The sequence below is a fragment of the Cyanistes caeruleus genome, chromosome 19 (genome assembly GCF_971803275.1).
Source record: "Cyanistes caeruleus chromosome 19, bCyaCae1.hap1.1, whole genome shotgun sequence".
Lineage (NCBI taxonomy): Eukaryota > Metazoa > Chordata > Aves > Passeriformes > Paridae > Cyanistes > Cyanistes caeruleus.
The window spans coordinates 6,531,202-6,555,050 of NC_141719.1; the positions used below are offsets into that span (position 1 = coordinate 6,531,202).

The window sequence follows — 23,849 nt, forward strand, 5'->3', positions numbered from 1 at the left end:
TGTTTTCTGGCAAGTAAGTGAAGATCTGCACTGTGGAAAATTAGAACATATTGCCTTGATCCTGCCTGCTGCTTTGTGTGGGTTGAGTTAATATTGTCTCTGTTCAGAGGTTTTGATGTTCACTTAATATATTAATTTGTAGGTTTGAGGTATAAGATTGTTCATCTTTCATGCTATCCTGCAGGCTGTTGTTTACTTCCTTTGGTGCTAAGGAGTAACCATGCAATTATAATGAGTGCATTGATTAATCATTTCAGTGTAAATTATTTATATTACAAATTAAGTGGCTTGAAAAAGAGCTGAGAACAAGTTTTTGGTTTTTTTTTTTCAGTTCCTCTTGCCAGAGCCTGCCCTGTGACCATCCCACACATGCACCACACACCTCCTTTCTCCAGCCCAGCTCCAAGTAGGGAAGTCACACCAGAAGCAGGGATAGCCTCCAGCTACAAATGTACATATTAAGGAAATTTTTATATATTAAGAAAACATTATAATATTTCTGAAGCAGAAGAGCTTAGGATAATGCAAGAGAAAGATAAAAAGTTTCTCCTTTCTCTTTTCTCCCCCTTTTCTCTCCATTTTGGAAGAAGCACCCACACAGAGCCTGTCTCCAGGGGATATTTGAAGCCCCCAGAAGGTCTGAAGGTTCAATAAAAGCATTCCCCTGCAGGCTGGGTGAGTATTTGGGTGCTCAGCAGCACAGTCCAAAGCCAATTAGGCACCACTTCCACCTGCAGATGGACTCTCCAAGCCCTCTCAGATCCTCCTGGAACACTCTGCTGCCAAAGCTGCCGGTAATGAGCACTCACACCGTGCTTTGCAGGGAAAATCAGCTTGTGTGCACTCAGTCACATGGTGAGCACCCCAGCTGGGGAAGCTGGGGCACAGGAGGGAAAAGTGGCTGTAAAAAGAGCTGGGAATGAGGTCCAGATCTCTTGACTCCTCAGCCTGGGCTCTCAGGGTACTCAGCTTGAGGGATATCAGAACTGGGATGATGGATTAGCCTGTTTGTCTGGGACTCCTGAGCCCTGGTGCATAATCAGGGCAGCTGAGACAGTGGCATCCTTAGAAAACACCATTTCACCCAAATATTGCTCTACAATAGCAAACAACAGGTTTTATTTCAGAAATCTTTACAACCAAACAGACAAAATTTATCTGTAGCCTGACAGCCAATATGCAGTATCCTTAGGTACCCTGCTAAACTATTAAAATTAATCAGGTGCCAAACTTTCATTATGCCAGCTCCAATAAACAAGAGATCCAGGCTCCTAGCACTGGCAACATCAGTAAATAGAGCTGTACAATAAAGTAGATGATGAAATTCTCAAAAAAAAAAAAAATTAAATCAATTTAAATTTGCACATATACCAAACCATTTATTTTTGGTTTGAATTTTTGATACAGAGGTATCACAGCCCATTATCTGCTACATAGTAAAGTGCAAATTCCAGCAGCTGGGGATGAGGTTTTGCTGTGTCCCCCTTTGGCAGTTCCATTAGTGTTGATGGTGCTGTAGGAACCAGCATTTCTGGGTAAATTGGGAGGAAGTTTGGCTCAGAGAACTTGCTTTTCTTGTTAGTTAGAGAAGACAAGCTGAGGCCATTTTGCCCAGAATTAGACTGTGACATGAACAAGGTCTGAGCATTAGTAAAATCCAAAGAAAATGAGCAGGAAGCAATAAGAAATGCATCCAGGACATTGATTAAAAATAATAAGAGTTAAGGCATAGGTGGTCATGAGCTTTTTGGTTCAAACTGACATAGAAAGAGAGTAGAGATGCTAAAACTGAAGCAGCTGTGAACTCATAGGGTCAAATAATTTGCAGTATGAGCTGCACATAAGTCAGTAGTAGTGAACTAATCAGCTCCTAAAGCCTATTTGCTTTTATTAGTTTAGCAGAAATGAATGGAAGAGAATGGAACAGGGAGCATGAAGCTACTGAGAGATGTGGAGGTTGTGCTTATTTTAAATTCCTGAGAATTTCTGAAAGTCACTTGAGAAATACAACCATGTTTCCAGAGCCAGAGGAAGAGCAGGCTGCAGTTTCTAAAGGAGCTTGGGCAGCAGAACAGCAGTTCTGGTGGTATTTGGACACAGATCTTCCTCAGGCTTTTCTGAAATTTCCACAGGGAAACCTCCTTAGATTTATGGGATCCCTGAATTTAACCAAAGCAAACAGCCTGAGGAGGAGATGCTTCAAAGTAAAAGTAAAATTTAAGTAAAAAGTAGAGATATGTCTATGCTGGTGTGCACAGACAAATTGGAGCTGTCTGTGCAGGCAGCATCCCAGAGGCTGGGTCAGGGCTGTGCTGCCTGGTGCTCTCACAGGGCATGTTTTGAAGGGAGGTTTTATCTCTGCATCTGAGCCCACAAATCCCTTTTTTCCAAAGGTGGTAGACTGAGCAGCAGTGCATTTGTTTCTAGCACAGATATGAGGAATCTCTCACACACATCTGTGTGTGTGTGCAGCAGCCAGGACAGGGTGTAGGCAGCCCTGTCACCATATCCAGATCCAAAACAGGATCTCTGTGACAGCACCATGAGAATTGTTCACTAAATTGGGATTAGGCACAACAGCTGCAACTTTTGTATTCGGCACTTGGGGAATATTAACTTGCTGCAGATGAGCGCTCTCACCTGGCAAATTAATTTTCACTTTTAAACTGATCCACCCTGCAAACACTCTGGCCCTGGCTGAGGCACAAATCCCATCACTGTGAGCAGTGCAGCCTGGTTTGGAATTTGTGCAAATTCCAAAGAAAAATGCAGAAACTGCCTCACTGTGTATTTAATGACTGATGTGTTGATAGGATACATTTTTTTTTGTTTCTCAGTACATTCATATTTGTGTGATTTTGCTCCTCCCTTAATCTGTGTTGATGGATGTGGTCATTGCTCACCTAGTCATCCCCTGTTTTGCATCTGCCCAGGGTCTCTGCTCTTCCCAGAAAATCCCAGAAATCCATGCAATCCCTTCATGGAAGTGGCAAATTTTTATCCAGAAATGCAGGGCCTTCTCCAGAACAATGTGAAAATTTTAGTAAAATAGAAATAAGTATTATTTTTTGCATGCTACTGGTAGGCAGGACATGCAGAAATGTAGTTGAATAAGAATTATCTCTCTGATTTTTGGGAAGTCTTCCTATTCACCCTCCTCTTTCTTTTTTTTCTTAAGTAAATAGAAGGCTAAAGGTACAGTCTAATATTAGGATTAGCAGCTCAATATAGTGCTCTGCACCTCTGCATGCAAATAATCAAGGTTTTCTCCCTTCCTGTGGCTGCATGCTAAGGCAAATAACTGAGCTCATAAATTAAACAGAGCTGGGCCTGCCAGAACTCCTTTGCCTGGGCCCTTTATTGCCTGCTCTTTTAAAGTCTGAGCACGATGGAAATTTTCACGTTCAAAGGCTTTGTATCAGGGGCTGATGTTGATACTCTGTCACATTCCAAAATCCTTCTTGCCTGTTATACACACAGGTGATGAGGGAGCCTATGTTTAATGTTTAAATATGTTTAATGTGAAGCTGCCCATAGCATTGTGCTGCATCCCAAACAGGATCATTTCACAACTCAATTATCTACTGATGTTCCTTGAATCTTTTACAAGGAAATAGAAGATGGAAGATAAACACAAAAGGATATGATAAGGATGTAAAAGGAAATTATAAGGATGAGCCTTATAGAGCTTCTTATGGTCTACTAAATAGCTCATGGAAAAGTTTGGTGTTGGAGATTTTTTGTTTGTATTGGTTGGTTGGAGGTTTTTTCCCCTAATTACAAACTGGCTCTTTTGTGCTAATTGCAAAAGAGAGTCTGACAAATGGCTTGAAGAGTGAGCGAGTCATAACGTGACAAATTAGGGGATTAGAATATTTTAGTTTGGTTTTCTTTTTGGACATTAAACAAATAGAATGTCTCACATTAAAAGGGAACTGACTGCTGTTTTCAAACTGGACATGGTGGAAAAGGCTGCCCTTCTTCTTGCACAACCTCCTGAGCACATGAGCAGCGCAGGCTGACCCTCAGCTCGTGTGAGCGGCTTGGGAGGGACTCTGGGAGGAAAACCCATTGTCCCCTGCTTGTTTTGTACCTGAGCCTCTGGACAGAAAGGTTTGGGAACTCACCTTGTGGGGCAGACAGAGGCAGAAATACCCCTTAAAAAATTTATGAGCCCTGGAGAACATTCTCCTGACAGGTGAATGAAACAGAATCCAGTGAGTTGTGAGCAGCTTCAGGAAGAGGGAAGTGTTTGTGCTCCCCCTTGAACTAGAATAGCAAGATTTTAGCTGACACTGGAAAGCTTTTATCCACAAACATCAAAGTCATTCCTAGATAAAGAGGGGCTTTTTGACTAAATACAACTTTCAGTTGCTACAATGAAAGAAAAATAGTGGATGTATGTGGGATTCAGTATTAAGGTGTCCAGGCATTACAGTTTCAGACATCAGTTTAATCAGGCAAATGAGAAAAAAATATGCAGAACAGAAATAAAATAATAAATGGTTTCTAAGAAGGAAATATAGGCAGAGTGTAAGCCTAAACAGAACTCAGGTCTGGGCAGTACAATGATATTTTCCTGTAGAAAAAGCACACAGTATGTGGGAACTGAATCCACACAGTCACACATTCAGCCTTGAGCAATGGTCTTGGCTCATCTCAGATCTTAAATAACTTGAAATCTCTGTGAGACCCTGGGAGAGGAAATTGGTGGGGAAGGAAGAAAGGAAGAAAGGAAGGCAGGCAGGCAGAAGTTTCAGCTTTCAGTGAGCTGTGGCCCTCTGCTAGGATGTGACATCAGGTGTCACCCTGCAGTCCTGCCCTGTGTGACTGTGGCACAGCTGCACACAGGGGAAGGTTTGGTGTTTTGATATTAAATTGTGACTTGGGGGAAATGAATTTGATTGCTGGCTTTCCCATGGCTTCCAGGGTGAGTGTTGGTTATGCACTCTGGGCCTGTCAGGGGTAGATTCAGATTTGTGCTGAGCTGTGTTATCTTGAAACACAACTTTACCACTAATTTCTCCCCTTTCTGTGCCAATCACAGTGGCCAACCCAGATTTTTTATGTTTATTATGGTGGTATTAAAGCGGTCAACCATGAATGAGGCCCTAAAAGACTGGAAACAACACAAAGAGAGAGTAAATATCTCAGTTTCCCATGGTATTCATTGTTTTAAGGGCTTGTCTAAAGCAGAAATCCATTCTGGTGTCAGATAAGGTGTGAATAAACCCACATAGACCAGTACAAATTTTTGGGGCTCCTCTGCTGCCAGATTAAAAGCAACTTCTCTTTGGTTGTATTTTTTAGTCAGTTTTCAACAACTGTACTTTTATGTAGGGTTTCTACAAAAGAAACATCGTAGAGCATTCACTTCATCTCCTAAATTTCAGTGTGTTGTGCAGCTGCTTTCTACTTATATATAACTGTATGGGTATATTTATATGCTCTGCATCCTTCCAGAGCTGGCTGTGAACAAAATGATTCCATAAAATAGAGTCTGTAAAGAACCTGGGATCCTGGGAATGAGATGTGTTCTGTAAATGGGATGAAGTTTAATAGGTCCAGGAGTCCTGCATTTGAGCCACAACAACCCCCTGCAGCGTTATAGGCTGGGGATGGTGTGGCTGGACAGTGCCCAGAAAGGGACCTGGGGGTGCTGGTGACAGCAGCTGAACACGAGCCAGCAGAGTGCCCTGGTGGCCAAAAAGGCCAATGGCTCCTGGCCTGGATCAGGAATGGTGTGGCCAGCAGGAGCAGAGAGGTCATTCTCCCCCTGTACTTGGCTTCCCCTTACCTCGAGTACCCACTTGTACTTCTTACCTGGAGTGCTGTGTCCAGTTCTGGCCCCTCAGTTTAGGAAGGACCTTGAGACACTCAAACGTGTCCAGAGGAGGCAACAAGGCTGGTGAGGGGCTGGGAACACAAACCCTGTGAGGAACGGCTGAGGGAGCTGGGGTTGTTTAGCCTGGAGAAAAGGAGACTCAGAGGTGACCTCATCACTCTCTACAACTCCTGAAAGGTGGCTGCAGCCAGGTGGGCTCGGTCTCTTCTCCCAGGCAGCACTGACAGAACCAGAGGACACAGTCTCAAGCTGGGCCAAGGGAAATTCAGGCTGGATATTAGGAGAAAGTTTATCACAGAAAGAATAATAAAGTACTGGAATGGTCTGCCTGGGGAGGTGGTGGAGTCACCATCCCTGGATGTGTTTAATGAAGGGCTGGATGTGGCACTCGGTGCCATGGTCCAGTTTTTGCTGTTACACCATGGGTTGGATTTGATGACCTTTGAGATCTCTTCCAACCTAAGTCATTCTGTTGTTGAATGTTAAATGTGTGGCCACTTGCCACAGTGGGGTTTTGTGATGTGTGAGATCAACAAGGTGAATCTCTCCCCTGTTCTGGAAGGTGGAGATGGAATGTAGGGAAAGACAGGAAATAGGTGGTGCAGAAAAGGGATCAGAGGGTAAGTATGTGTCCTCCAGGGATGCAAAATCAGGTTCATTAAAGTTTCTTCAGTTAATGATCTGGCCCAGAAGGCATTCTCATGCTATGATCGATGTAGAAACTATTTGCTGAACCTGTCCTACAAATTTTCATCTTTATGATTAGTGGTTGGAGCTCCATCTATATTTTAATATACTTATGATATGATTAAAAACATGAACTTAATGAATAGGGGGAAATTACTTTCTTACTTTGTTAGTATAAAGACATTATGTCTGACCTAGTTTTCCAAATACTAGGAAGGAAATAGGCAAGGAGGAGGAAAATGTGGCAGCTGATTTTTAATATACTGTGATCTGCTTATAGAGTGAGAACCATTCATTCCAGTGATTATTTTCTCATCCTTTGCATATTCTGCTGCATCTGTTCCTAAACACAATTCACAAACTGACTTAATTGTTTCTAAGCCTGTAACTATAAGGGGTGTATTTTAAAAAGCAAATCTAACAGTATATTAAACAACAACATTTTAATTAACTCAGGAATGCTTTCTCTTATTTATTGGGATTTATTTTTCCCTTCTTACCTAGTTCTTAAGAGCAGAAGTTTATGGGTTCCCTGTGGAATTCTGTTACTATAGTGAAGTTGTTCATTGAAATTTGAACAGACAAAGCCTTGAGGGTATTGGAAAGTTTCCTTCCAAAAATTTGGTATTTCCAAGAATTAATGGAAACTATTCCAGTGATCTGCTAACTGCTGTTCACTGTTAATCCCTCAACAACTTGATTCAGATTTTCAAGAGTCTGTAAAGTTGTGTTCAAGATACTGCTGAGGTGCTTGTATAATTTCATAGAGTAAATACATTCAAATAATCCGTATTCCACAATTAGGGAGCTTTATTCCTCTCCCTAAAATACAGCTAAAGGACATAATCCTGAGGAAAGGGAAATTTTGGCTCCCACTGACTTATGTTGCTTCCAGGTAGAAAAGGTACAGGGACATCTGACATTAAGACAGTAAAAAAGAGAATGATTCAGGAGGCTGGAATATTCCACCAAGTACTCAAATTATTTAATAAAGCACCAGGGAAGACTTGGGTTTAAGGCTGTCACATGGGAGGTGAGATCAGAAGAAAATAGTGACATATGTGTGGTTCCACAGGGCAAATTCTCAGAGCTTCATTAATGGGGCATTAATGAGCAGAAGACTCATTGTCCTGGCTGATCTGTGTCTCTGGATCCTGCATGTCAGGTGTTTATGATGGGCCCAATCTTCCTCCTCCTGCAGCCAATGGCACTGCAACCATCAATTATTTGTTACATTTCTTATCTATAAAATATCTCAAACGATTAAGGGCTTATGAAATATCCCAGGCTGTCAGCCTTAGAGACTAAATTCTGTTTATTTGCAAAGTAGGTTGAGTTCAACTGAGAGTGCTCCTGGCACTCCATCTCCATGCTGCTGCCCCTGGACCCTCTCTATGGGCAAGAAGTTTCCTCATAAACAATTTCCTTTCATTTATGGCACCCCAGAGATGCTCAGCCAGACATCTACCCACTGAGCATTGCTGTTTTTCCTGAGTGAAAAACAAGAGCAGGTATAAATGACTATCTGAATTTCATTCAAGACTAAATGTGTTCTACATATCAGCAAGAAAAGTGCCTTCCTTCTGCTCCTATTCCATCCTGTTTGCAGTAATTTCCTGTGTCATGCCCAATCTGACTGCACCAGAAGCTGGATTTTAAAGACCCAGGTTTGCAGACCACTGAAGAGCCCTCAAATGTTAATGAATTTCATTCGTGGCCAGCCCAAGGGCACTTTGGAAGCAACAACCTCTGGGTGAAATGTTCAATATCCTCTTACCAAAACTCTGAGGCCTTCAGTCTTGTTGATGGATTTCTTTTTGTGTTGCTCAGATATTAACTCTGCATACTAGGGAAAAAAAACATAAGGCATAGTCTGAGAGGGAAGAAAAGTGTTTTTAAAAAACAGGGAAATATTAATAATTTTTATTAGTATTCATAAATAATAATAGTGCTTTTATAGAACTGTGAAAGAGGCCATCTGCAAAACATTAAAAATCATAGATGTTTTAAATTGAGATTATATCCTTGGGGAAATCAACAGGAATTTATTGCTATGTATTTAACTTGTTCTGTTTCATATGAGGCTAGTGGTTCAAACAAAATTTGAAGCTAGATGCAGTATGCCTCAGACCAAAAAAAAAATAATTCATCCTCTGCTAATTTGCCCTATGTCATAGAGCACAATGTATGAAAAATTTTAATGAGATTAAAATTATATTTAGGAAAAAACTCACCTGGGGCTTTATGATCTGCAAGAAGTGCAGTTGAAGCTGTGACATCTGCTTAGAAGCAAGGAAATATAACTAATTTATGGGACAGGATTTGGTAAGCATCAATTTATACCTCTAATCTATACAGAAAATTATCTCCATTAAGTCTCCACCTGATCACAGGATGTTTGGAAAGGATTTTTTTCTACATAATGCAATTGCATCCAAAGAGTTGAGCAGTTTTGAGGGTTAAAATCAGGCATTGCCAATTCCAACATGTGCCAGCACTTACAGGAGAGAGGTTAATCCAAAGAAATGCATTTCTCCCCCCCAAAATTCAGAGAGCAGAATGTCTCAAATGGAGCTGCTGCTCCTCTTTATTTTTATGAGCACTCTGAGGCATTACATGAACAATATGAATAAATAAGCCCCCTTCTGCTACAATTCTCCAAATGCCTTGAATAAATGGCCATATCTCTTTCTAGAAGTTCTAAAAGGAATAAGATCCTGATATCAATCAGGTGATGGAGTTCTTTTTTCCCTGTCAGTGGAGCTGGGCTGGTGTTCCTGACATGCTGGATAATAATAATAATAATAATCCAGCCCATAATAAAGGCCAGCACATTTGCTGTCTCCAAACTCGAGCGCCTTGAACAGGAGTTTCAAGTGCACAGAATGGAGCCCAAGAATTATGGCTTAAGAGAAATGCTTCTGCTAATAGTAATTTCTGATAAACACCAGGTGAAAACCCCTCCTGGGGGGAGGAGAGGCAGGGGGAAGCTGTGTGCAATTTCTTCTTTTCTGCTAATAAAATTAATCCTCGTGCTGTGTATGTTTTATCTGTGGACTTCTGATAATAAAGATGCAAGTTCCACAGAAATAATTTTAGGCACAGGGAAATGAGTTGATTAATTCAAGTCCTTTGATAGAAACAGGAACTCGTTCTCCAGCTTCTGAACTCCTGTGTACCCCTGAGAAATAGCCCAGGATTTCATTGCTTCCTGTACTAATTTCTGCAGAGTCAAACTGAAATATTTGTGACAATATAAACTTGGTTTTAAAAACTTTTATGTAGAAATTTTGTTCAGTATAGAAAGAAAAACTGTCTTGGATTTTATTTTTTTTTAATATTTATCGTCACATATATTTGCATATCTATATAAATTTCCATTTTTCAGGCTTCTTTTTAGAGAGCTGTATTTTGTTCTGAGTTGTTTAAGGCAATAAATAATTCATTATAAGTATGTTAATCCTGTGAAATGTATTTAAGGCATGATTAAGGGTGACAGTGAGGCTAAGATGTTGAGCAATTAAATTATATTTTTTAAGAAGTCCTTTGGATTCACAAGCTTTGTGGACAGCAGTGGCTTGAAGATCTACATGAGTTTATTCCTACACAAGCCAGGATGGGTATAAAAGCTATTACATTGCTGATTTAATCACACAGAGCTTGTTTTGTACTCTACCAATGCACTTTTCAAAGTTTGCAGTCAGTGTTCTCTCTGATTCCAATTGTTTGCCACTGAATGCCATTTATTGCAGAAAAAATGATTATTTTCTCAGAATGTTGCTGGGAATGGTAACAGAGTTGGGAGTCATGCTGCTAAAACATTTTCATTTTTGCACTGGGTCTGCCACAGAGCCAAGGACTGATTCTGATGTGTCCTCCTTCCTTCACTCTGTTAGACCCCACATCACACCCAAGGCCCTGGCCAGAGGGGAATCAGTACATTTTGGATAAATTTGGGGATGGAAAACTAAAGAATGAAAGGGGAATGTGAATTTCTCCCAAACTGTGACACAAACTTTGTCCTAGCTCCCTCTGAGAGCTCAGCAGCAGAGACCAGCGAGGATGGAGAGGAGTAAAGGAGATCCTGTGGTTTCAAGCTACATTTATCTACCCATGGAGTATAGCTAAAAAATTAAATGGGAATTTTATTGAGGTCATGCAGTCCCTGGGAGAGGTTCTGGGAATCTCTATTCCGAGTTTATTAAAGGCTGGGATGTGCCTCACAATGTTTATTTCCAATATGAATAGTTACCTACCCAAACTGCTCTTGAGTGGCTGCAGGACTGAAAGCCCTCACATCCACACAAAGAACCAAGAGCTTAGTGCCCAGGGAGAGGGAAAATCAGCTTACATTAATCACCAGAAGCCAGCCAGGTAAATTTGTACGTTTGCTGCTGTCAAAATTGGTGGTAGTGGGGAACCTTTTAAAACCAATCTATTTTCTCTTGCATGCAGTGTAATAGGGACTTCTTTTCCCAGTGAACAGAATTCCTGATAAAAAATCAGTAATTTTCTCTTTTGTGACATTATTATATTGTATATTTTGTGACATATTTTATGATGGCTGTATAAAGTCTGCCTACCTGGTTCTTCCTCTGTCTTCAAGCAATTAATCTTTTTTTTGTCCCTGGTTGTAAATTAATTTGTTTCTTTGGGCTCATATTTTGTCAGATGGATATTTTGGCATGCTTCTGGGCTGGGTGAGATTACCCCAATTACATTTTACTGATGATGTTTGGTGTCTGATGCATTCCATGTGAATACTTGCACGGGGTGAAACGCTGCCTTTCATTTCTGTGTGATCTGGCTTTACTCATAGGTAATTTGTACAGGAATTATGAATTCCAAAGCAAGAGTTCATTATGAAAATCGGTGACTAATGGAAATTTGATCAGCTCTTTATGGGAATCCTCAGTGCTGGTGCTGGGTTCCAGCAACCTGTGCTCAAGTCTCTTCTTTATGGATGGTTTGTGAGAACTCCCTCAAATTCTGTGCCCCAAAAGGCACCTTTTTTATAAGGGTGAACCTTCCTTATCTATAGGAAGGTGAATTTTCCTATCTTCTTATCCTTTATCCTCTCTTTTATAGGTGAAAAGAAATCACATCCTAGTCTGTGACAGCAGAGGTGCAAGAGGTATAGTGTACAATTCTTCTGTACATTGTTTATTTAATACCTGTCCTCCTTTCACTCTTAAAACTGAAGTGCCTATTTTAGGCTTCCTCAGAAGCTTTTCTCCAAGTGGTTTGAGCCATGTTATTTTCATGCCCTACTTTGGAAATGTATGACCCAAGAATTACTGAGGTTCTTAAGGAGTTAAAACATGAAATAATATTCTCTTCAATTTAATGAGAAAATTGGCTGCTATCAGCTGTAGGAAGATGGTTTTGCTTTTCAGCTCATACAGAATGCATGTGCAAGCATCAGCAGATCTTATTCTTTATCAGAAAAATTGCACTTTCTGTATGTTTAGCTCTTTTATTAACTCCATTGGTTTTATAAAAGATCTTTTTGTTAAAGAGCACACAAAACTAAAGCAACAGGTAAATTATTATTTAATCTTATATCTCTGTTTTGAATATCCTTTTTTTTTCCCCTTGTCAATATATGTCCTCAATTAATAAGCCATGATTTCATCCCATCCCTAATTAGGTGCTCCTGATATAATGAACATTATCTGTTTTTCAGGGTAGGACTGAGACCTGAGCTGTGAGTGGTTTTATTTTTTAAGTGTTGACTGAATGGGTTGACTCAGACTGCCTTGAAGAACATGTCTAAGGTGTTCAGAAAATATGTCAGTGTATGCAATATACATAATGAAAAGAGATTTTTGTCTCCTAAATGCTAGGATTCCAGGAAATTAATATTTCTCTGTAAAATGATTAGAAACCAACTATTCATTTAAAAAAGTTGCAATTGAAACAAGCTTTGAAATTCTTTATACATTTCATACTTTGACTTTCCTGTGTGAACTGCTTTAATTTTTGACTGTGTGTGGTGTGTGTACATCAGCTGTCCAGTCCTATTCAGGGATTAATGAGCAATCCACCATCTAATTTTTAGCAAACATTGTTGCTTTGTTTGTAAGTCAGCCCCTGAAAAAGCCACTATCTCCTCTCATATCTCTGCTTTCCATCTGAAAAAGGAAGTTTCTGCTTCTTGTGTGTGTGTGTGATTGTATGTGTGTGCTGCCTGTTGGTCAGAGGCTGGAGCAGGGAAATTCAAGCTGTCCCTGGGAGCGTGTCAGCGTGCTCATCTCCTGGAAAATGGCTTTGAGATGGGTTTGTTCCCTCTTCCCATGCAGCCAGGGGTGCCCTGAGCAGCTCCAGGCTCTGGAGTGGTTCTTGCTGGAACTTTGTGAGCACAGAGACACAGGAGCAGGAACATTCTGACCTGGCAGGCTCCTCAAGGTGTGCAGTGACCCTGTGTGTGCTGTCACCTGTCCCAAAGTGCAGTGCCAGGCTGTGCTGCTCCCTGCCTCTCCTGTCCCTGCGCTCAGGCACACTCTGGGGACACTTCTGTGCAGCCTGTGTCCTTCCCCAGGCAGGAATCAGCTCTCAGCCCCTCTGCTTCTATCAAAACCCTCTTCATGCAGTGGCAGTGCTGCTGCTAACAGAGCTGGGGTTTGTCTCAGCTGGAAGCATCTGCATAGGGAATTAAGCAGGGAGCCCATGGCAGAGTCTTTTCAAAATATAAATACTGGTATTATTTGGAGCTCCTATTAAAATTTGTCATGCATTTATTTCCTAATGACCTATAATTTAGGGCTTACTGGTCCTTTCACAGGGCTAACTTGATGCCTTGAAAGACCTTTCAGAAACAGCCAAGTTCTCTGTAAATCAATCTGTTAAAATGGCTAAAGTTGGACCCCTGTATCATTTCAATCATATTTTCAGATGAGTATCCTCAGAAACCTGGGATTGTTTCTAATGATGTGCTCCTTTGTGCTTACCTAGAGGTGCTGTAGAGAGTTTGTATAAAGCTAAAAAAAAAAATAAAGCCTAAGGAAAGGTACATTTTTACAGCCATTTGATATTTTCAAAAAGCATAACAAAAGGTGAAATAAAACACAAAGTGTCTTATAATACATAGCAGAGTTTCTTATCCAGTCATGGTTGTTTACTTTAGGAAATATGTCCTTGATGTGGCAAAGAAACTAATAAATTGAGTTACATATTTTTAGACTGTTCCCTGTGCTTTAGTAGTTTTACAAGTAGCAAGTGAGGAAGAAAGAGATGATGAGTAAAGTGTTGAGCCAAAAATGAATCCAGAGTACTAAGGTAACTTAACATGCCTTGAGACATGCTTTTTGCCACAGAAATAGGCAATCAAAATATTCTGCTATGCAAAATGCTTTGTTTTAAAGAGGAAAAGGGCAAGAAAAAAATCAGTTTAGGGAGAACATTGTGCTTAGCATATGAAGGTTTCAAGGCTAGTGATATTCAGAATTGATGTCATTAATATTCTTGATTTCATGCTACATTCTGTGTCCTGTGACCAAGTAATTGGAGCACATTTTGCACACCATTATTCAGCAACACAAGAGTGAGGTATACAGTTTTTGTGAAAGCTTGTCTATCCACTCTTTGCATTTTTTATTCCTTTTATGAACTATTCTGGGACATAAAAAATACACCCTGTTCCCTTTATAGCTGTATAAATACTGAAGATTAAATTGTACAAATGGTCTGTGTCTAAATATTTGATCTCAAATCTACACAGCTTAGTGAGGAGGATGCTCTGAAGAACCAGATAAATATCTGAGAGTTTTGTCACAAAGTTTTTTTTGTTTGATACAAATCCAGGCTGTCCTGGTGTGCTGAGCATGGACAGGACCTGCTGTGTCCAACTCCTGGGCATGTTGGCTTAGGGAGCACACCAGGTTAAAGCAGAAAAACAGAAGTGCTCTGTGACAATTCAAATATATCCTAAGCCAGTGCCATGCTTTCAATGAGTAGCAAAATTCTATTTTTTGTAGTAAGAATCTTGTTTCCAAAGGACAGGAAATTGAGATCCATGGAAGCTTGACTTTCTCATCAATGCACTTTGTTCACAGTTTGCAAAGTTGTTTCATCTTTCATTACATTGTGGGAGAGAACTTGCTGTGAGGAGTGCAGAGTAATAGCGAAATAAAATGCAGCAGATGTCCATTCTATTCAAGAAAGAAAGAAATAAATTTACTCTTATCTGAGTTAAAAAGTGTTCCCTGAAACTTTCTCTCTGTGGGAAATAACATAGGGAATATATTCTTTCACAGTTCTTGGTATTGAGTTGGCATTGGTTTTAAATGACAAGTTCTCTTCAGGGTACAAATGTGTAATAACTTGATTAGTTAATAGTTTTATTAGTTATTGATATGCTTTTTCTATGTATAATCCTTTTGACTTGATCTCCTAGGAGTTATTTACATTATGGAAGATATCAGCTGCTGCTAATATGATTTATTTTGTGATGCTCAGTCCAGCAGCAGAAGACAACTACCTAATACAATCATTTATATGCACTTTATAGAAAGTTGCTTATTAATTTTATTTTAATCAGGAGCAAAACAGAGCCTAGAAATAAACAGCTATTGGAAACATGAAGAAGTGAAGCTCCCAGCTCCAGCAGCAGCTCCCAGAAGGATTCCTTTTGATCTCACTCAGATCTAGGTTAAGGGTGTGGATGTGCAGTCAGAGTTCTTGGAAATCTCTGCTCAAAGTGGAAATCCTGCTGCAGGTCTTTAATAAATAAGTCAATCAATTTATTTCCTCCTCAGGTAAAATATGTAGTGTCCATGCCCTGCAAATCAGGATTTGGCCTGACATTTGATCTTTGAAGGAGAACCAAACTTCCCTGATTGTAAGCAGCACTTTGCTACAGGAGCTTCAGCATCTGTTACATTTCAGTGCTGTTGATTCAATTTGTATAAATGAGCCCAGGAACTGAAACTGGAGCAGTACAAAAAAGCACAAAGGCATTTCAGATACATCAAACATCAAAGAGTTTTCAACCCCTGGCTCATGAGGGGCCCTTGCAGTTCTTGAATTCAGCCTCTGTCTTCTCTCCACAAGTTACAGCAGAGCAGTTGCTAAAATGTGGTGCTGCTGTTTCAAAAAGAGGGGGGGAAAAAAGGGGAAAAAATAAAAAATTACTCGATTTTGCTCACAGGTATGGGGATAAAGGTAGATGTTGAAGTAGTTCATTTCTCTAGGTGAAGTTTCAGGGGGAATTACATTCTTCTTCCCTCTTTTTAACAATGCAGATCCAAGCACATCATTCTGTTTCATAAGTAAGTTTAGCATTGCACATAATACAACCAAAAAAACCACAACGCATCTATGATTTATTTAGCTGAGATCAAAGACATACAGCTGCAAAGAACCTAATGAAAATTTGATGATGCAGCAGGCAGGCAGGCTACATCTATTATTTAATTTGGAGGTTGTGATCTTATACAAAATTAGCTGCCAGATTTCTCTTGCACTCTTGGGCTGCAAATATACTTGTACTCCATCATTTTGATATGGAGTAGAATCCCCAAGATTTCACAGTGGATCCTTAGATGTCCTGTTCTGAATTTGCTGTCAAGAAAGCAGATAATAAATTCCAGCTTTGGATCAGCACAGATGTATTTCTGACCTCCTGGTGCTCAGCACTTGGACAGTTCAGATTGTTTCACTTAAAGGACCAAGACTGACAGGATTTAAAAACATGATTTATTATTGAGGTGTGTCCATGGTGGACACAGAACCAGCTCTTGGCCTACTGAAAATATCAATGAAGAAGTAAGCTCTAGGAAAATTTGAAAAAACTATTAGGTTTTTGAATTATTATAATCCTTCCTTTTATGAAACAAAACAGCACAGAAATAACTCTAATTAAAGTACTTTTTTTGTTTCTTGTTTAAAATAAGAGAAATCATGTCCTTTGTGTTGTCTTGTTGATAGAAGGTTGGGTAAGCAGTTACTAAAATAATTTTAATGGAATTTTTTAACAAATCAACCAGCTTATCTTTATTAAAATGAGAATGCTTTAGGTTGATGTTTTTGAGTGGGACTCACTACAAGTTCTAGACATTGAATGTGCTTTTGTCAATAGCTCTGATTTCCACATGTGAGTACAGTGCATTCATATAACATTTAGCTCTAGATTTATAGTAGCAATAATTTGAGTGAGTGATGCTGAAGTTAAAGATGAGTAAGGTAAGTCCAAAAAGCCTGACTGAGGCACAAGGAGCTCTATGGAAAATGACTTTCTATCCTCCCTTAGCCTCACTGTCCACAAGCATGAGCTAATTGTCTCCCCCACTCCTGTGTTTGCTGCCCACCTTCAAAATTATTACAGTTTTCATATCAGCAGTGCAATTCTGCACCTTTCAAGGAGTGAGAATAGGAAAATCTTGCCTGTTCTATTTCAAACTGAGGCTTTCCCTTGTTGTTGTGCAGCCAGGAAAGTGATAGGATGACTGCAGAGCAAGGGAAGCAGGCTCTGAGCTTTGGGGAGGAGAATTAATGTAGGCTCAGAAATATTGATCCCACTTTCTTTAATGCCTTTAGTCTGGAAGCTGGTGTAAAATACAAATTCACACTTCCAGAATCCACAGGGTTTACTTGAGATTTGGTACCTTTGGTGCCTTTTGCTGAGTGCATCAAGGGAGTCTGGAGAAATGTCTGTCCTTGGCTGTGTTCTAAGGCACACCTGTGTATATCTCTTTTCTTTTATGCCCACTGAATATGTTGGCACTTCTCCTGTTTGAAATACCCAGGGGTCTAATTCTGGCTTTCTTCAACTGAATAAAACATCAAAATCAAACCCAGAAGCTAAGTGATAGATTTTTTTTTTCTTTTTTAATAAATAAGGTAGAAAGAAAGCTCTTAAGGTTGCTATATTTATTTCACTATGGAGAATTTACCTAGAATGTATTATGACCATATTAAAAGATTAAGTAATTGTATCACTAACAAGAAGTTTCAGATTTCAGATTCACCTGCTTTGAATTTGGATATTCTTGGAAGGTCATTGGGTTCTTGGTGTTAAATGTGTCAAACTACAGCAGAAGGCAGAAATATCCCTAGCATGGCACTGTAAAAGCTCTGGGTTTGAGGAGAATTTTTCTAATTGGCAGATTTATTATTTCTAAGTGAACCTACTGCTGGTGAAATATCATGCAAATTATTGAAATGAGAGATTTTAATAATGCAGAGTGGGTGTAAGATGGTACATACCTTTGATTATCACTCTGTCTGTTTGGGTTTTTTAATATCAACTTTAATCAAAGAAAAAACAAATTTCAGTTAATGAAAAGAAGAATTTGATCCAAATCTCTGGGGAGATATAATGGTTAATTTGATTTCAAGTACTGTAGCTTCATTCTCAATAGTATTCATTTTCTTTGCAGGATTACAGTTGTTTAGTTTAATTAGCCCTAATGTACAGGGTTAGCTTTTAAATTATACTGCATTAGGCTGCTGCTCTCTTTTGCTTCATTCCTTCACTTCTCTCTCTCACAGCAGTGACCCTGCCTTGGCTGAGGTCACTCGTCACTGTCACCAGAGAGCTGCCATTGCAACTGCCAGTCCTCTTCCTAATGATTCCTGCCTTCCTTCTCAGCCTCCAGAGATCCTCTCTCTGCCTGTGACTCTCCAAACAATGAACTAAAACTCCTCTTTGCTTGTTAAAATCAGTGTTTACCAATAAACTGTGTCTTGCAAAAAAAAAAAAAAGCCCTGGAAGGACTTCAGTTGGCAGCACTCACTGTAACTTCAGAAGATAATTCAGCAGCCCATCAGGGTTTATTTTAAATTCCAGATTAACAAAAAAAATTATTATGGGTGATGCTGGAATAAATTTATATTCAAGAGAAATGTTTTCCATGCTGGGAAGGAGAGAATCTTGAGCAGGGCAGGCTGTTAGGCTGTATTTGCATAGGATGAATTCCTTTCTTTCTCAGTGACTGAAATTTCAGCTTGCAAATATTGATGCTGTTTGTGTCTAGAAAAGCAAATGTTAATGAATTTAGTTTAAAATCAGAGTTGTTAAATGTAGGTGGAATTGGGCGACAAATCTAAGTGCTTGTTATGGCTTCCTGCATAATGAGATTTGCTAAAAGCATTGACTTTCCTCCTTTGAAACTCATTGGTATTTGATTTTGATGAGTTTTGGTAGAAAAACACCAAGTACTTTGCCAGATTTTGATATGAATTTGAAAACTGGTGCATTCATTGGGTTTGAATTGTGTTGCATCCTCCTTGTGGAAATAAGCTCTTTTTGCAGTGGAGAAATGAGCAATGGATGGGCTTGGCCATCACTTTTGTATGTCTGGATTAATAACAAAACAATGTTATATTATGCATTGTATAATTATATTTTATATATAGATATATAATGCATAATTATATTATGCATATATATAATTATATTATATATTTATTATGCATATAAAATGCATACCAGATTTTTTCACTCAATTCCACCCTTAAATTTCCACATCCTTGAAAGAAGCAGAGCATTCCAGCAATATAATTGAGAGTAAACATGGGTAGTGATGGGGAGAAGTTACAGAAGTGCTGTGGAAGTGCCAACCTCTAGAGACAACATTCAGTTTACCCTAAGTTTTAAAAATGTGTCAGCATTGTTTCTCTTTCAAAGAAACACACAACGCTTCAGTGAACCTGACATCTCTTGGAGCTGACCCTATTAATTATTTTTGACTTACTGTGTGCTGTACATCTACAGGGATTTGCAGAGAACCAAGTGCTCTATTGTCAAGGGCTTTTATTCCTTCTTTATATTTCCTGGTGCATGTTATAGGGTGTACAGGTAAGGCTAATGGCAGGTGCTGTGTGATGGGTTTGGAGATTTAAATGAGGGGGGAAATTGAGGCAGATTAGGAAGATGCACTGTAAAATTTTTATCTGCACAGCTCAAAAATTCAGACACAGACTAACAGGCACAATAGCTAATTTTCCTGCAGATCTTAAAAGGGATGATTCCTAAGGACGAGTTCTAAGCCTGGAATACACTCTCCAACAGGGAGGACCAAATTTTGATCTCAACTACACAAAAATGACATTTGAATTCCTGCACTAAATACTCAAAGCTTGCTCTGCATCAGCATGGCATGACTGAGAGCAGCTTCCCTCCCTCCCTGTGCATTTGCTCTTTGGGGATCACTGACAACTGAGAAGGTGAGGAAGGGAAAGCCTTGTTTGGCTCAGGGTGAAGGGAGAGGTGGGAACATTTGGTGCAAGTAAAGGGTTGAGGAGAAACTAACACAGATGCCGAAGAAATTCATTATTTTCTCCATTGCTTTGCAGCCATTCATGGGAGAAAAAATAGGAACTGTAGGAAGAAGCACAAGAAGAAGAAGGTAAAATAATAAAAATATGCCTTTGTGCAATGAAAAGTTATTTCCTCTTGCACAGGTTTTAAGTACAGAATATATTGTTTCACATAGCAAAAAAAATACGAAAGGACAGAGAACAAAATAAGGGAATTTGTTGTTTGTGGTTGTTTGTTTGGGGATTTTTGTTCGGTAGGTTTTGTTTTGTTTATGTTTGGGGGGTTAGTTTTGGTAGGCTTGGTTCTTTGTTGGATTGTTTTTTTCCTTTTTAGTGTTTTTTTTAGCAAAATTTGTTTGCTTTTATGATTTTGGGGTTGTCTTAGGATATATCCATGTTTTTTCAGTTTTGGTTTTTAGCAAAAATCCAGCTGAGCTCTGTGGCTCCATGACAGAGACAGCTGTACCCAGGATGGTTCTGATTCCAAGGCAGAACCAAATCCAGCCTGTGTGGGAAGATATAGTATAGAAGATGACAAAAAAAAATATTGAAAATTCAGACATGGGTGATTTGCCTAATCATTGTCAGACAGCATGGATTTCTCTTTGAAGGCTGAATTTAAAAGAGAGCGAGGGAAAATTGCCCTGATTGATCAATATTTAGCACTGTAATATCTGCACTTTTTTTTTTTAAAAAAAATATTCTTTTAATTCAATTGACAAATCATGATACAGCAGTGACACTATTTTCAGTTGTCAGGAATGTGGGAGTATAAATGGGAGTGTCAGTATTAATGTGCTGGAACAAGATTGACTCCTGGGGCAATATGTTATTGCAATACAGGCTGCAACTTGGCACTCTGCTCTCTGTGGGTAATCTCTAATAAGAGTTTACTATTTAAATCTGATTTCAGTGTTGGATCACTCTTTTTAATTGCTCTTTTTTTTTCCTGGAAAGTACAATTTCCACCTCTAACCATGAGACAATCCAGCATTTATGAGCAACTGACTGCTCTAAGCAGAGCTGCTACCTCTGCTCAGGGTTACCTGTAGGGTAATTTGGCTGTGCCAGATTTTGACCTCCTGAAAGCAGCAGAGATCAATGAAAATTGAATGCAACTGGAAGGAAAGCACAGATCTTGTGCAATGATCTGTGCAAAGAAAAAAAGAAGGAAAACTAGGATCATGCTAGTCAACTCGAGGAAAGAGAAATGGCATTGGAGTCATTGCATTGTTGAATCCAGGGATGTGATTCCTGCAAATCCAGGAATTATACTGCATTATATGGTCCCACAGTGGATCCCCTAATCCAGGCTGCTTCCAGGGGTAACAGAAACACAGCTGAGTAAATCAGCATCTCTGTTCTCCAGGAGTGTATTTTCACTGAGCTCCACAGAGAAGCCCAGCATTCAGCCACTTTTCTCAATATCTGCAAGCTGTTAAATTGGTTTGGGTCAGGATGGAGCTGACTCTGAGTATGGAGCAGGGAGGAGCTGCAGACAAATATCCACATCCAGGTTGTAGCTCTTCTCTTGCCTTTTTGTTTTGCCAAACTTTGAAATAGAGGAGGTTCTATCAATAACTTTTCACCTAACAAAATGATGGTAAAATAGAGAACCAGAGTTTTGAAGAGGTATATTTATTTGAATTAGTGGAGGGATCTTCTCTGAATCCAGATAAATCTCTACAAAAGCCACTCAGAAAATTAGCCATAAAGAGCATGGTGGAGATAGATATCAAACAGCTTCCCACCTGAAAAGGGATCTCAACCAGATTATAAATTCCTTTGAAACTTTCATATACTTGAGACTTTGTCAGGCACTTTTCATAATTATTGATTCTTTTCAAACCAAGAAGGAAATACCAGAAAAATGTTGCCAGTAATACCATGAGAATCGTGTGAGTTTTTTTAAGTTCAGCATCTTATTTTAAATAAAATTAGCTTGGCAGAAAACCAATTCTTTGCATTTTTTTCTTTGCATTTTCCTGTTGGAATAGACTAATCCCCTCTTACTTTATATCAAATTTTAGCTATGATAGTCTTATGTGTTTGTGATTTAGTTAATACTTTATTTAGGTACATTTAAAAATTTAAATTAAAAAGTGGGGTTTTTAAGTGCACTGGGTTTTTAAAAAATATTTTTAATGGTTCTTCAGCTGCAAGAATTTGAAGAAAAATCAAATATGGTGAAAAATGCATTTTTCAGCTGAAGGCACAGACTGAGTGAACAGTGTCACACCCTGATCCTTCAAAGGTTGCGTATGTGATTTTTCACTTTAGACACAGCCCTGCTCTCTGCTAATGGAATTTTGGTAGGTTTGACATTCCTGTCTTCCAGAAGTGGCTCTAATTGAAACAGAACACAAAGCATTTAGCAGCCTGTGCTGGTGGTTTAACACAGGGAGATGGTTCTGTTCTCATCCCAGAGTGTTGAAGGATGGGCGTCATCCTGAACACCTCACCAGGAATAGAAATCAGGGACAGCAAAGATTTATTCCCTGAACAAAGGGGCGAACAGAACAACAAAAAATTCAGTCTAATCCAAAATTTATCTGCCTTTCTCCCTGCCTGGGGATGAGCTGTATCTCCTATAAGCAGGACCCGCTGGCCTCTGGTGATTTTTCGCAGACTTGTGGCTGGACATCCTTGCTTCCTTCTGTGCCTCTGCCCTCATAATTTCTGCAATTATGAAATAAATTCTCCTCACAGCTGCTGAGTCCTGTGCCTTGAATGCAGGAGAATTAAAATATACCAGCAATCAACTTTTTTGAAAGGTAGATAAAGCTGCCTTCTTTCACTCTGTGGCAAATTTCAGGCTTTAACTCAGATAAATAGCACAGAACTAATAATCACCGGAAAATAATATGATGGCTCAATTTTTTGATTTTATTGATTTTTGCCTGCTTAATTTAATTTGTCTGCTATTATTATTCAGTAAGGAAAGGCAAATTGAGCCACAGGAAATGGCAGCACTGTAGATTTGTCCTAAAATTATCAGAGTTTGGATCAGTTCTTTCCTTACTGACAGGATAATTTTTCTTGCTGTCAGCAGTTGCAAAAGAGTTTAATTTTATTGATTCTTTATTCATCCATTGATATTGTTTGTACACTCCAAGTGAATCTCTGGTGAATTAACTTTTTACAAGGCAATACCACATCACCAGTTTTCCCTGTGATGGATTTATTCCCTTTGATACAGATGAAACAAACTCCAACTGCATGTTAAAAAATAATAAGTAGATTTTTCTCAACATGAGAAAAGTTTTTTCCACCAGCTGTGCATGGTCTTGGTATTGGAATGTCACCAAGCCAGATAAAGATTGATGGAAAATATACAGAATATACTGTCCACTCCCAAATTCCAGCCAGATGAACTCTCCAAAAGTCACAAATGTATAGATAAAAATTGTTGGCCTTTTATATGAAGTTGAAAGGACTGACTGGTAATTTCTGCTGCTGCAGGAGCTGCTCATTGTCTGCCTGAACTTTCATCTATTTTCCCTTGTTTTCTGACAAAATGGAAGCCAATTTCAGTTTGGGAGCCAGTGTCAGTCCATTTGAGCAGCTCTTCCACAGCAGTTTTAGGTCAGTTGAAGCAAAAAATGTGTTGTTAACTATAAGCTGGTCTTCCTTGGGAATTTTACCTAAGTAGCTCATTCTTTAATTTGCGTAAATAAGCTAATAAAATAATTCCTGGAATTCTAGATTTCAATATAAACACTTCTAATAAGTTGTGGACAGACAGCAGAACCCCAGGTTGAATCATCCTTCTACTGGAATCCTAACACTAAGATATAAATAATCACATTTCTAGAGGAAAAGCAGAATTCTTTAATACTTTCTCTTACAAAATGGGCTTAGAAACAGCACTTAATATAAGAGTCAAAAATATCTAAACTTACAGGAAATGGAAGAAGAGAATTCATTGGAAGAAAGTACAGAAACATCTTGTCTGTGCCATTTTTGAGTAAATTCTCACTTATCCTGTTGAATTCAGTAGACTTCCTGTACTACCCTGTAATTATTTGCCATTTTCGTTATACTTTTACTAAAAAAA

At 39.2% G+C, this 23,849-nt stretch overlaps 1 long non-coding RNA gene across 1 annotated transcript; it reads left to right on the forward strand.

Annotated features, from left to right (window-relative positions):
* The first annotated feature begins 590 nt into the window (after nucleotides 1-590).
* On the forward strand, nucleotides 591-23,849 carry LOC147649812 (uncharacterized). The gene is made up of 3 exons (XR_015277963.1): nucleotides 591-675; nucleotides 19,829-19,881; nucleotides 21,949-23,849. It is a non-coding gene; the product is annotated as an uncharacterized LOC147649812 (long non-coding RNA).